This window comes from Phascolarctos cinereus, unplaced genomic scaffold (genome assembly GCF_003287225.1).
Source record: "Phascolarctos cinereus isolate Bilbo 61053 unplaced genomic scaffold, phaCin_HiC Scaffold_1;HRSCAF=81, whole genome shotgun sequence".
NCBI classification, from domain to species: domain Eukaryota; kingdom Metazoa; phylum Chordata; class Mammalia; order Diprotodontia; family Phascolarctidae; genus Phascolarctos; species Phascolarctos cinereus.
The window spans coordinates 282,946,362-282,958,373 of record NW_027555514.1 but is presented as its reverse complement, the minus strand read 5'-3'; the positions used below and the strand labels follow the sequence as shown (position 1 = coordinate 282,958,373).

Here is a 12,012-nt window from a genome sequence, read left to right as displayed (position 1 = left end):
TTATCCAGTCTCCAAAGGACCACCTTCAATAACAGGGAACTCACTACCTCCCAGCTACCTGTGTGACCCTGGCCAAGTCACTTTACCTCCTTGGGCCTCAGTGGCTTCATCTACAAAATGGGGGGTTTGGACTAGATGTTCTTGGAGGTCTTCTTGTGCTCGGGAGCTATGACTGAATGGTATTTATGCCACGAGGAAATTCCATGGGGGCTCTGTGTAGGTGTAGGATTTGTCCATGACTACAAAGCCAAGTCCACTCCCATGATGCCTCTTGACCACTTCCCCTCTTTGGCCCTAGTTCTCTCTGGGGCCAAGCAAGAGGAGGGCAAGCCCTCCTCTCCCTTGACAGCTGCCATATGCTTCCCCTAAGACTTTTCATTATCTCCTTTCAACTGTTTCTTCCACAGCAAAACATCCTAGTTCCCCTCTTCTTCCTCATATTGAACTGTAATCTGCCACCATCGCAGACCCTCCACCTCATCCCTAGATTCATACAACATCTTCCTAATGTTGCTGGGACTGGGCTTAGGAAGAGCTGAGTTCAAATCTAGCCTCAGTCACTTACTAGCTATATGACTCTGGGCAAGTCATTTAAACTCTGCCTGCCTCAGTCTTCTCATTTGTAAAATGGAGCTAATAATAACACTTCCTTCCCTGGGTTGTTGTAAGGATCAAATGAGTTGATACTGTGTAATCCTTAAAATGCTATATAAATTCTAATTATTATTATTATTCCTTTCCCACCTTCACCAGCCTAAAACATTGATTTTAATCTCATCACTTACCAGCTTTAGATCACTCAGTGGCTCCCCATGTTTCACAGTCTTTTGCCCAGTTTCCACAGCCTGTCTGGTCCCACCCTAGCAGGGTTTCTGGGTTTCTTTCCTACCTAGATTTCTCATCACAACTTCTGAGTCCTTTAGTCAGCCTGCCTTTCTCACTGTCCCCAGAACATATCACAGCACACTCATTCCCACCTTCAAATGTTGCCTCTTTCTGCCTCCCCCTCCAGGAAGCCTTCCTGACTAACCCCAGCCCACACTGCTCACTCCCTTCCCTGAACTGACAATCTCGCTCACCATCTGTAATGGCATCATCAAGGAGGAAGAGAAGATTGAGTGTAAGTCCCAAGTTCCCCATTGAGGTCCTGAGTTCCTGGAGGGCAGAACCAACTGGAACATGAGAGCTGGGGGCAGAAATACCCACCCTGCAATCCCTAGCTCTGGCTGCCTTGGGCAAGGCCCCTCTTCTCTGAGCCTCAGATCCCTGAGAACAAATCAGGGACAGCAGTCCTTGCCAGATGGGAGTGTTTTGGCCACACAGGACTGTTGTGGCAGTCCACAGAGCCCAAAGGACCTGAGGTCTAGACCTGGACCTTAGAAGGCAAGTCACAGCTGAATAGAGCTGGAAGGCTTCTTAAGAGGCCATGTAGCCCAATCCCCTCATTTCAAAGAAGAGGAAACTGAGGTCCAGGAGGTGAAGGTACTTGCCCCAGGTCATACAGGTAAGCAGTAAAGATGAGATTCAAACCCAGGTTCAAATCAAACTTCTGGGGGAAGTTTGCAAAGTGCTCTGCAGTAGAAATGTCAATGGGTGTTTCCTCTTTACTTCCCTCTCTGGCACCCAGGATAGGGCCAACCCAGTTCAGGGACTCAAACCAATTGGAGGATTAATAAACTTCCTGAACACACAGGGAGAGTTGCTTTAATTACCCTGTAGAGCCCTGTCTGTCTCCTTTCCCATTAGGAATAAATGCTCTTTGGTGAGAACATAGTAGCCTGGGACAAACCCAGGTCTTTCTGACTTCTAAGGGTCCAGGCACTTGGCCCCCACACACCAACTTGCAACTTCTAACCATGAGGTAGTTAATAATAATAATAATAGCAGCTAGAATTTAGCTCGTGTTTAATGTGTGCCAGGCACTGTTACAATTATCATTTCATTTGAGCTTCATGACAACCCCATGAGATGGGTGCTATTATCCCCATTTTAAAGATGAGGAAACTGAGACAGATGAAAGTTAAGTGACTTGCCCAAGATCACACAGCTAGGAAGTATCTGAGGCCAGATAAGGACTCGGGTCATCCAGACTCCAGCCCAGAGCTCTATCCATGGGGCCACCACCTGTCCTCTTGTCATCACGCTTAGCAACAGAATCCCAGGAGCTCAAACTGATTCTCTGAATTCACACTAAACACTTGTACAGGATGGACCAGAGCCTCGAAGGTCTCTTCCAGCTCTCCAACTATGATCCCGGGTTCAAGCCCTGACACACCTTGGCTGTGTGATCCTGGCCAAGTGTCTCAACCTCTCAGGGCTTTAGGAAACTCTAAGCCTATAAATTGCAGCATGAAAGACTACATGGTGAACTCAATTCTGGAGGGAATTTCCTCAACTGGGAGTTTCCTCTATCAATGAAATCAAAGGTTCAGTTTCTCCCCACTACCCAATCCGTATTCTCTTTTCTTTCTCTATTAAATCTCCAGAGGGCAGAACTAGAAGCAATGATGATGAGGGGAAGACAGGGAGGGTGTTGCAGAGTTTTAAGCTCAATATTGGGAGAAAAACTTCCTAATAAAAACAAGTTTAAAAATAGAATGGGCTGTCTAGAAAGGTAGTGAGTTCCCCATCACTGTCAGTCTCCAAGCACAGGCTGGGGACCAGATGTGTCAGGGAACACAGCCCCCTAAGATCTAGTATTGGCAAGATAGAGCACCTAGTTTAACTCCTTCATTTAGCAGGTGTCGCAGAGGGCTTTCCAGTTCTGTGCAGACCTCCCAGATCCTTTTGGAGATCCTGGGATCCCACTGGTGTCTATGAGTGGAGGGGCAGGATGGCCAGCTTGGGCCTTTTGTTAGAGCTGGGGAAGGGCCAAATCAGAGAAGGGTGAGTCCCCTTTAGGGAGGATTTCCTACGTGGCCCCATCTGGAGCAGAGAATGGGCAGAGGGGCAGAATCTGATTTCAACAGGGGCTGAGCAGGACTGCTGGAGTGGGATAGAGGGAGAGGAACATGGAGCCCTACATGGTTCTTGATGCCAATGGAAACTGTCATCGAGCTTCTCAAGCTTGGGGGAGGGGTGGTGCTTTCAGGGGTGCAGAACCTAAAAATCAGAGAGCTCAGCTTTCATGCGTTGTCTCTGGGGCTCTGGGGCTTCCTGGGAACAATTCTGGCTCTGAAGCCAGATGTGCCCAGGCATTCTTAGCTGGAGAGGGAGGGAGGCCAACTACGGGCACAGCTGACTGTCCTCCTTTCCCCTAGCTGTTCTGGGCTGATGTCACAAGCTTTGGGCTTCCTGCTGTAAGGGTTTCTGTATCCTTACATAAAGGTTGAAAGCTGGGGGCCTGGATCGTCCTCCCAAGCGCCCTCCCGAAGACGTCCCTTGGGCTTCTCTCTCTCTCCAGGACTGGATTCTCCATTCTCTTCTCCCTTCCCTTCCTGGCCCTTCCTCCACCGACACAAGGATTGGAGAGGGGGATGGGGGAAAGGGGGGATCCAGGCCCAACCTTGGGAATGGTGATAATCACTAATCTCACAGGAGTCAGCTGCAGATGCAGACATCTCTCTCTCTCTCTCTCTCTCTCTCTCTCTCTCTCTCTCTCTCTCTCTCTCTCTCTCTCTCACACACACACACACACACACACACACACACACACACACAGAGTCACTTACTCCCTCAGACCACCCCACCCCAATTCTCCAGAAGCAGCTACAGGACTGCAGACCCAAGAAAGCCAGGTCCGCTTTAGTAGGGAAGATAAGGTGGGACTCAGAGGGGCCAGGTTTTCCTTTTACCTCTACATCCCCACCCTCCCACTCAGCAGAGGCCCTCCACAGCCATCTCCCCCCGCCCAGGCTGCTGCAGGCTTGGCACTCATGCCCATCCAGTGCCGGGGGGGGGGGGGGTGCCAAGCAGATGGGTTTCCTGCTGCATCAACCAGCATTATGGTGGGGGAGGGAGCCAGAGGGAGGAGATGGGGAAGGGCTAAGGGCAGAGAAATCTTTCCCCCATCCCCCACTTCAAGCCCCAGGCGCTTTCCTCCTCTCAATCCCAGGGTCTGCACAGAGGCCCCAGTCACACAGACAGCCTAGCCAGGCTGTTGAGGAGGGGGGCTCATGGGGAGGTGATCTCTGCTAAGGGACTGAAGGCTTCCCTCCCCATTCCCTCCACAGGGAGGGAGAGATGGGGGGTGTCTCAGCTGTTGTAAGAGCTGATGGGGGATGGGAAATGCAGTCTGACTTGAAGTGGATGAGTCCTCAACCCATGGCCCCCCCTCCAACACCTGAGAGTGAAATCACAGTTCCCCCTCCCTACACCCAAGCACCCCTACCCCTCAGCCCAGGTGAGGGAGGGCAACGGGGGACAGACTTGAGGAGGGTGAGGACTCGGTAGGGGGCTTCCTGGTGTAGGAAGGTAAGAAAGAAAGGGCTGAAGATAGAAGAGGTGGGGAGCTTCCTGGAGGGAGGTTTAAGGGGGAGAGGGGGATGAAAGGCCTAGGAGGCCCAGAGGAGATGGAGAAGGGAGATCGGGGTCCGAGGGTTTGAAGGGAGGATGAGGGAGGTTGGGGGGGGTTTCAAGTGGAGGAGAGGGGAGACTGAAGGTGGGGTTTGGAAGGCCTAGAAAGCTCCAAAGAGGAGCTGAGGATGCGGCGTCCGTGCGCCCTGGGGGGGAGCTGGAAAGGTGGGACGCGGCCGCCTGACACTCACCCATCGCCCACCGGCTCTCAGCAGCTGCAGCGGCGGCCGTGGCGGAGGCGGCGGCTCCTGGTCGCCCCGGGCCCCAGGCGGGGAGATGCTGAGACCCGGCGCCGCAGCAGCCTCTCCTCGCCCCACCATGGCCGGCTCCGGCGGCGGCGGCGGCCGCCCCCTGGCATCTCGGGGCTGCCCCCTCCCGGAGACCCCGGCGGCGACGGTTTCCACACCAACCCTCGGACGGAGCGACCCCTCCGCCCTGGCTGGGGACCCGGACAAGGTGGGGAGGGGACGGAACCGAGGCCAGGGCAGGAGCAAGGACCCGGAGGAAAGAAAAGAGAGAGGGAAGGAGGGAGGCTGCCCCAGGATGGAGGGAGGCTGCCCAAGGATGGAGAGAACGGGCCTCGGGGGCACCGGCCGCGATCACCGACATAAATAGATGGGAGAGCTTCCCGTTGGAGCTCAGCCCGCCTGTTCTGCCCTCCCCCACCTCCTCTCTTCTCTCCTCTGTCTCCCTCCCACCCCCTCCCGTTTTCCTCCTCCTTCTCCTCCTCTGCTGCCCCCAGAGCCGCCGGGGCGCAATCCACAAGCCGGACGCCCCCGGAGCGGGGACTCAGGCGCCTCCTCTCCTTCCCTGCCTTCCTCCTTTCTTCCCCGCCTGCCTGGGCTGGGGGCCGCACGGGCCCCCGCTCCCGGCCGCCCTCCTCTGGAGCGCCTGGCGCGCGTCCGAGTGCGGGTGCGGGTGCGGGTGCGCGGCGAGGGAGGGAGGGAAGGATGGGGGGAGCCGGCTAGCGGGCGCGGGGGCGGGGAGTGGGGGGGTGGGAGGCACGCCTCTCCCAGTCGGTTCTCAGTCTCCAAGCTAGGCGCTCACTCCCGCCGACCCCATTCACCCGCCTCTTCTCTCCTCCTCTCCACCCCCTGTTCCTTCATCCCAGCCCCGCCCCCTGGCCCGGCCCGGGGGTGTGCGCAGGTATCTCCTGCCTCCGGCTACAATCCAGCGCAGCCCCTCTACCGCGCCTCCCCCACCTCACCCCAGCCCCTGGTAACTAGAGGGGAAGAGGAGCACGTTCCCTTTCCCTTTCTCCCTTCCCCACTTGTCTCTCCTCCCCATTTCTTTCCCTTCTCTTCTTCTCTACTCTCCACCCCCCACCCCCACCACACACACTCTCCGCGAGTGGAGGGTATACAAAGGAACGCCTTGTGTGGGGAAAAGGGAAAGGGGGGGCGGAGGGTCAGGGTAGGGGGCTCGGCTGGGGAAGAACGAGGGTAGAGAGACTGCCGGTGAAAGAGGAGTGGGCTTGGGGGAGGGTCTGCCCTAGGTAACCGTTGGGACCCGCGCGAACTAGCCTCCTAGCCCGGCCCCAGGTCCGCCCAGGGAGGAGGAAGCGCTCTCTCGGGATGATCCGGCCCCCTCCCTCCAACCCCGCCTCCAGGATGGGGTGGGGGAGGGAGGGGAGGAGGCTGGAGAAAGTCGGGCAGGGGTCGCCTTTGCTGCTCTGAAGCTTTGTGCTTGCAGTAATTTCCCTCGTTGCCTTTGCTTAGGGGCCGGGGGCCGGTGGAGAGGAAGAGCTGGATAGGGGTCTGCCATCTGCGCCACTTAGGTTCAAATCAATTCCACAGACATTAATTAGGCGCTTGCTATGTGCCAGGCCGGGTGCTAGGGTTAGGGCGGTGTTGCGGGAAGAGCGTGAGGTGGGAGTTCGTGGGCCCTGGGCTAGCATTTCAGCTCTGGCCTCTATGCCTTGTTGGGCAGGGCAAACCATTTATGCGAAATAAAAGGGTCAGGCTAGATGAAATCTATCTAAGAGTCTTCCACGTAAGAGCTGTGTGCCCTGGGAACAGCCACTGCCCTACTCTGCCCTCAGGAGCTGCGGACTGTGTTTGGAAGCGACTCTGTGTCCTGAGATTCTGCCTTTAGGATCCTCAAGGAAGAGAGCCCCTGCCCGCTTCCTTCATCGGGGGAGGGGGGAGGGAAGTAAGGCTTTGGGGGGAGTAAGACGCCAGAACTGGGGAGTGGGGCATGGCGGGCAGCCTGAGGCTGTGAGCAAAAATTAGCTGCGGAGCTTGGTCTAGGCCCACTCGTAGAATGGATGGATGAATCTCAAAGCATTTATTAAGTGCTTTCTGTTTGCCAAGTGCCTTGGTAGCCTTGAGCATAGAAATCGAATAACAAGCCAGCTTCTGCTTTCATGGAGCACACAGTCTAGTCCGGAGAGAAAATGGGGAGAGAGCTGGAAAAGCCCTGAGCCCTCACCTGGTCCACCCCATCCGTCTTGTTTTACAGAGGAGGGCACTCGGACACAAAGTGAAAGACTTGCCTGAGGTCATATGCAGTAAGTGGCAAAGTCACGATCTAAAACCAGACCAGCTTGACTCCAAACCTAACACTCCATCACAGGACACCCTCGAGCAATCTCCCCTTCCCTAAAATATACCCCATCCCTTTGCCCCCAGGCCTCAGAGTCAACATCTCCTTGCAGTGTCTAGGAGCAAATTCAACTCATCTCTCCTGTCCCCCCAGCAAAAAACAAAACAAACAAAAAAGCACAAACCAGACTTTCCTGACTTTCTGTTCCTCACATAGGACACTCAATCCCCAAACTCCGTGCCCCATTCCTGGAATGCACTTACCCCTCTTAGAATCCCTGATTTCCTTCAAGGCTCAAGACCCCATTATAAGAAGCTTCTCTTGATTTCTGCTCCCCACCCACCCACTACCTCAAATTCATTTTGCATGTATATTATTTATTGCTTATTTTGTATTTTTCTATATATTTCCCTATTATGTGTTCTCTCCTCTTAAAATGTAAACTCCCTGAGCTAGAACTGTTTCCCCTTTTTCTCCAATATCAGGCAGCGTGCCTGGCATATAGGAGGTGCTGAAGGAAAGCTTGTTGATTGAGTAACTGGTTTCCTTATTCCTAGACTTCCTTACACTCTTCCCCGTGGCTCTCAATGGCACCACCATCCTCCTTGGTGGCCCAGGATCGGCATCCATACTCATTTTCATCTTCTCCTCTCCCATCACCCCTCCTCCCATCTTCCTCTCCTCCACCCAACAAACCCGTACACATTGACTCACTAATTTCTAGTTGTTCTCTCTTCTTACTATTCCATGAAATGTCTCTTCAGCCCCCTGTGGAGGACATCTGGGATGACATGGGCAGGAGCATCTCACCCACGGAACAAGCGGGCGAAGATGAGTTATCTTCTGCGTGGTTTGGAGAGATGTAGGAAACCCACAATGATGAGGTCACATCGGTCTATTCAAAATAGATTTTCCTTTCCATTCCCGCAGCTGCTATCCTAGGGCAGGCCCTGTTTCTCTCCCCTCTGCGCTGTTGTGGAAGCCCCACAGGACCACATAAGTTATGTGACCTAACATCTAAGGGACCTCAGAGGCCATCCAGCCCAAACCTCTCATTTTAGAGAGGAAACAGGTTCAGAGATCTTGAAAAACTTGCCTTAAGAGGTGGCATGCTCTCTCTACCTATCAGAATGGAGTCCTCTAGGGCAGGGACTGTCTCATTGTTGTCTTTGTATAAGCCCCTAGTATAATGCCTGGCACATAGTAGGTGCTTAATAAATGCTCATTAATTGCTTGATGAATGTATTTATTTTGAATGTACTTTGTATTGACTTTTATAGGTCTCTGTTCTCTCTCTCAATAGCACGGAAGCTTATTGAGTTCAGGGACTGTTTCGTTTCTGTCTCTGTGTCCCCCAGTGCCTAGCACAGTGCCTGGTTCAGAGGTGGTTGTTGTTATTTGTCCTTCATTCTTGAAGAGGACCATGATATCAGGAAGGTGATGTCATGACTTGCAAGTGAATTGGATTGAAGGGAGACAGGACTTTCAAAGTCACCAGCTTCACTTTCTTCTCTGGAACCACCTGGGTCCAGTGGCCAGATAGAGATCAGGATGACTGGAGATAGCCCCAGATGTAGTAAGGGACCTTGGCTTTGTAAAGGTAATCACACATGAAAGACTTAGTAACTCTGATCAGTACAGTGACCCACCACAACTTGAGAAGGTTCATAATATAAAATGCTATCCACCTCCAAGTCAAGGACTGACAGCCCCAGAGTGTAGACTAAACCATATTTGTACTGTTCTTTCTTCAGAACATTGCTAATGTGGAGGTATGTTTTGCATGATTTCATACGTATAACGAATATTATCTTTCTTGCCTATAATGGGTGGTGCCAGAGTGGAGACAGGGAGAGATTTTAGAATTGAAAATAAAAAAAAAATTAAAAGAAAGAAAAAGGAAATGGAATGTCACAGCTAGATCCTTAGATCAGGGGTTCTAAACCTTTGTGTCATGGATTTCTTCTGCAACCTATGAAGCACATTGACCTCTTTTCAGAACCATGTTTTTAAATGCATGAAATAAAATGCATAGGATGACAAAGGAAACCAATGATATTAAAATATGGTTATCAAATGCATTTTTAAAAAACAAGCCATGACCTTGGACTAGGAACTCTTGCCTTAGAACATAGAATACTCAAGTCAATGCTGGAAAGGACCTTAGAACATAGTATATCAGAGCACTGGGTCCAGCCCCCTAATTTTACATTGGTGGAACCAGAAGCCCACTGTGAGGCAACAGGCTCAAGGAGGATAAAATATGGGCTCCCACCCACATTTTCAGGCTTTATACAAAATCACTCCAAATCTTGGACAGTTCATTCCAGACAAACTGCCTCCCCAGCCTATTCTGCAAGCAGGGTATTCTATCTCTAGCCTCAGCCTTTGCACAAATGGCCCCTCGGGTCTGGAATCCCTACCTTCTCAGAATATCACCAGTTTCCTTCAAAGCTCAGCTCAGGAAGCGTTTCCTGATCCTCTCCCTGACTCTACTGTGCCCTGCCTTACCCTACCCATCCTAGGTCCCTAGGTGAAGTACTCATATGTTCTCTGTCTCTCTGTCTCTGTCTCTCCCCCTTTCTCCCTCCTCTCTCCCTCCCTCTTCTCTCTGTTTCTCTTTCTCTCTCTCTCCCTCCTCTCTGTTTCTCTTTCTCTCTCCTTCCTTTCTCTCTGTCTCTTTCTCTCTCTCTCTCTCCCTCCTCTCTGTCTCTTTCTGTCTCGCTCTGCTTCCTCTCTGTCTCTCTCTCCCTCCTCTCTCTCTTTTTCTTTCTCCCTCCTCTCTCTCTCTGCCTCCTTTCTCTGTCTCTCTTTCTTTCTCCCTCCCCTCTCTCTCTGCCTCCTTCCCCCCTCTCTGTCTCTCTCTCCCTCCTCTCTCTCTGCCTCCTCTCTCAGTCTCTCAGAATTACTTTGTATACATTTGCTTATCAGATGAAACCATGGATGCATGCCTAGAGCTTTGCAAGCCTCAGAATGAGCTCTTGTTATTAGTACACAAGTCATATCCTTCCCCCTCAGAAGAATCATGGGCTCCTAGATCTAGGGCTGAGAGACCCACACAAGTCGTCAAGTCCAACTTCCTCATTTAACAGATGAGGAAACTGAGGCCCAGAGAGAAGTGACTTGCTCGAGGTCACACGAATAGTGACAGAGCTGGGATTTGAAACCAAGTTCTCAGCACCCTTCCCATTTATTCGTCATAGAAAGTCGATTCCTTAAGGAGAGATAGTGCTTGTTTTTTCTGTCTCTGCCTCAGTCTCGCCAGCTCCCGGCGCCCCGGAGCCTTTGAATCTTCGGTGGGCTGAGTGGCTCTCTGCCTGGACTCTGGGCTGCTGACCTCCCCAGGCAACGAAGACCTTTCTCTTCCCTCTTCCTTGATGAAACCTCGGCTGTCTTTGGGCGGGCTGAATTGTCTTCATATCCCCAGGCTCTGGGGCTGGAGTTTGTTTCTGGCGGAGAAATCAGCCTGAACAAAAGCCACAATACCCTGCCTGTCCTTCTGAATGGTGCTCTCACAGATAAAATTTCACTTTTGACTCCCAGCATGTCCTAGCAAATGCTCTGGCTGGGTTCCCAATGGCCTCTCTCTTCCCCATCTCCCCACCCTTGTCTACTTCCTTGACAGAGAAATGCACAGGCAAGGGAAATGACTGACCCAAAATCACAAGGTTGGCAGGGCTTCAACCAGAACTAGAACTCTACTTTTCCCGGGTCTACTAGGGATCATGGCATCATAGAACAAGAGCCTGAAGGGCCCTCAGAGGGCAACTAGTCCAACTCCCTCATTTTACAGATGAGAAAACTGAGGCAGAGAGTTCAGTGACTTGTGCCAGGTCAAACAAAGTGTCAAAGGTGGGATTTGAATTCAGGTCCTTGGGGTCCTTTCCAACCAATGAGGCTCCCTCCTCTTATACCCCCCATCCATCTTACTCATGAAGCCAGCCAGAAAGAGGAAAGAGAAGAAAGTATTTTTCCCTCACTCGCCTGGTCCCCGTGCTATTTATCTCTTCTCCATCCCAGCCACCTCCTTGACCCTCCATTCTTCCCTGCATCTTCCTTATTCCACTTTCTTCTCAGTCCTCCTTTCTCCATTAAATTCAGTTCAATTTAACCAGTATTTATTAAGCACCTACTAGGTACCAGGCACTGTCCTAGGTCCTCGGAATACAGAGACCAAATGAAACGCTTCCTGCCCTCAAGAGGCTTACATTCTTTTTTCCAGCACAGTGAATGGCTTATAGTAGACATGTTAAAAATAGTGGTTGGTTCATTGATCGATACCTATCCCTCTGCTTGTCTTTCTTTCTTTTCTGTTCCTTTCCTTCCTTGAAAGGCAGCCAAGTGAAATGAAAAGTGTTCTGGAGACTTGGGTTCTAATACTGGCCCTGCCACTTATTAACTGTGTGACCTTGGGAAGTTGGCCTTTCTGGGTGTCAGCTTATTTTTAAAATGAAAGGTTAGATGAGATGCCTTTAAGATCCCTTCCAGCTGTAAAATTTATGGCCCCTCATTTCCCTCCCACGAATTGTATTTCATGTCTCCAAGTTATTCTCTCTATAGAATGTAAGATCATAAATCTAGTACCCAGCTCTTCCCGTTTCTAGGTCCGGTGTTCTCTCCAGAGTACCAAAGCTGCCTTTCTGTGATAATAGGAATGTAGAAACAATCGTGCTTTTCCGGCAAATAAGAGATTAGTCTGCATAGGGTCCTGAAATCATTGATTTCGAGCCTGAAAGGACCCCAGTCCCACCCCTCATTTTACAGATTAATAATAATAATAATAATGATAATAATGATATTTATGTAGGACTTTAAAGTTTGCAGAACACATTACATATGTAATCTCATTTGATAATCAAAACAACCCTGTGAGATAGGTATTATCCCCATTTTATGGATGAAGAAACTGAGGCCCAGAGAGTTTTTAACAGGCAGGGACTTATTTTCACATTT

The 12,012-nt window shown here is 51.3% G+C and overlaps 1 protein-coding gene across 3 annotated transcripts in view; it reads right to left on the bottom strand.

Annotated features, from left to right (window-relative positions):
* The window catches only part of MGAT3 (beta-1,4-mannosyl-glycoprotein 4-beta-N-acetylglucosaminyltransferase), a 61,819-nt gene that overhangs the window by 27,443 nt on the left and 22,364 nt on the right, over positions 1–12,012 (bottom strand). The window contains exon 1 of one of the 3 annotated variants that reach the window (XM_020982648.2): positions 4,707–5,194. The exons of the other annotated variants lie outside the window; for them this stretch is intronic. The gene's annotated coding sequence lies outside the window, so the exon portion shown is untranslated. Of the gene's footprint in view, positions 1–4,706; positions 5,195–12,012 lie in introns of those variants that run through there. 3 annotated transcript variants of the gene reach the window in all.